Source organism: Charadrius vociferus, unplaced genomic scaffold (genome assembly GCF_000708025.1).
Source record: "Charadrius vociferus isolate BGI_N301 unplaced genomic scaffold, ASM70802v2 scaffold385, whole genome shotgun sequence".
NCBI classification, from domain to species: Eukaryota; Metazoa; Chordata; class Aves; order Charadriiformes; family Charadriidae; genus Charadrius; species Charadrius vociferus.
In genome coordinates, this window is record NW_009648925.1 from 8,684,825 (window position 1) to 8,687,444 (window position 2,620).

The window sequence follows — 2,620 nt, forward strand, 5'->3', positions numbered from 1 at the left end:
CACCTCTTCCTCCAGTGGCTTTCGAAGCTCTCAGCCTTTTGTGTGCAGAACTTTGACAGAGGCCATTTCCTCTGCTTTCCCCTCTCAGTTGACTTCTTGCTCAAGTTTGTTTGGGTGTTGTTGTTTTTTTGGTGGGGTTTTTTTTTTTTTTCCCCATAAAATAACCTCACAGGCTGCACTGCTTTGCAGGATAGCTGAGCTGCTCACAGGCTTTTTATTCTTCTTGAGCCTGATCGTTTAACGCAACAAGTTTCCCCAGAGCAAAGGCACCACACTGGGAAGAGAGAGCTCCCAGGTGACTGCTATGGTATTGCAGCTGCATCCATTAGAAAATATTACATGTATGGAGGTTAATAGTGTGTGTCAAAAATACTCGTTCATCACAAGCCCGTACCCATCACAAGCCCGTACCAAGGCACTCTTTCTGCTGGAGAGAGGAGAATGCACATGTGTCCCTGTGTTGGCGTAAATATGGAGGTGGCAGTCTGCAGGTTTAAACACACCTTGAAACCCTGACTGTGTGTGACCAGCTCTGGGGTTGCTTGCTCTGCGCCATCCTGCAGGCCCCCGAAGTTTCCATTTTGCTGTACAGCAAAGCCTTCTTGCTTCAGCGTCGGCATGCTTGCCTGGCATACCGATTGTTCCTGGATCAATTCATAGTGTGGCTGATGGTGCTCTGCTTCCTGCTCATCTAGAGCACGTTCTCTTCTTTAGATGTCGTTTCTAGATAAGTTTTCGTGCCTTAAGCGTGTTGCTGGAGGAGAGGAAGTTACTTACTTCTGCATTTAGTCTGTGCTTCTGCTGGGGCCCTCCTGTCCAGGCAAGCGCAGGGAGGAGACAAGGGTCTGAGGTGTGCAGGGAGGTATATTTTTTTTTTTCCTCTTGGTTTCAAGTCTTTTAGGGAATGGGTGTTACACAGTGTTTATTCATGTGAAATTTCTTTTCCCTCTGGCCACAGTTCTGAGGTCATTCCCATGGCATTGAGCCTGGAGGCAGTAGGGGATTTGCTGTCTTTGGCTGTTTTGGTGATGGTTTTCCCAAGGCATGTCTTGGGGATGGACACGGGACAGTCAGGGCAAGGTCAAACTTTGAGGGATTCGGTGACTTGCAGGAATGAGTCTGGACACTTGGACAGAGTTGGTTTTGAGTTATTTGCTCTAAACCAAGAGTGAGGCAGATGCAGCGCATGGATTTGTAGTGCATAGTGGTTGTCTTAGAGCCAGGTGTGCCTGGTGGCTTCACCAGCCTGGGAGTCAGGCAGGGCACGGTTTGTTTCCAAATCCTTTGCCGGAGACTTGTTCTATGACATGGACTGCGTCGCTCCTCTCTGCTTCCTGTGCCCACACTGTGGCCATGATTCAGCAGAGCTTTCCTGGACCGTCAGGTGAGATACACTTCACATTTCACTGTATCGCATAGAACTAGGTCACATTTAAAAGTCAGAGCTACTAACTGCTCATAACATTATTGTTGTATATTATATGTTGAAATACGCTCTGTGTGGAGGTCCATCAGCTGTCTCTGGATTCCCAGTGCGGAAGGTGCCTTGGCAGGCTGCAGACAGAGATCGGAACTCAAGGCAGAGCCTGACCCATGTCTAAGAGTCCTCTCTTGACAAGGTCCTTGGGTCTTGGCAGCGTTTGCCTGTGAGTAGGGTAATTCCAAATTTAGTTTGGTTTTGTGGACAAAACCCATGGAAGTCTCACCTCCTTGGACGGCCACCGTTGAACGGTGGTATTTGATCAAAGTGCTGACAGGTAATGGACTTCAATGCAACTGACTTTTTTTTTTTTCTTTTTTTAACATTGTCATTTCTTGTTTTAAATCTATTTCCTTAAACCAACCACATTTTTTAAATAAAGGCCTAAAGCTACCAGAATCCCTTGAACTAACTTGAGTTAGGAATTTGCTGCCAAAACTTTCAGGTGTCAAACTGCTGCAGTGGGGGAATACCTGGTCAGTACCTGGAAAAAAGTGTGTTGAAATGAGTCAGCTCCTGAGCTTTTATAGGTGTCAAGAGAATAAACTGTTCCATAAGCTTTTGACTAATTCATTTTGACTTGAGAAGTTGCCTAGAAGCAGGAGTCACACTCGCATTTTCCCATTTCTGATAGAAACTTGATGTGAGGGCGTGAGCTCTAACAGTTGGAAGACTTTGTTTCTCATCATTGCTTCCCTTTGCTAACCACACAGGCAGAAAAAAAAACCCAACAAACAATTCCAGTGTAAAACATTTTGATGACCGTCTTCTGTGTCTGGTGAATACTCATTCTATTTAACACACGGGGAGGAAGTGCCTCCCAAAACAGATTTGCTGTCCAGTTTTGTCCTGTTCTGGTTTAACTGACCCCAGTGAAAGTGGCACAGGGCTTCATTCACCGGGTTTGGTTTTCCAGCTTGCCCTAAATTCCCAGTAAATTAATCATCTATCTCAAATTGTTACTTAGTATTTACCCACTGTGCAAAAGAAAACAGATTTGCATATCTGGGGAACAACGTGCCTTTTCCCTTGGCTGGGGGCGGAGGGAAGAGAATCTCAAATTAAATTGTTGGTTTCTTTACAGCCTTTAGTAGGTACAAATCTGCAGGGCTTCAGGACTATTAGCTACGTACGAAAACA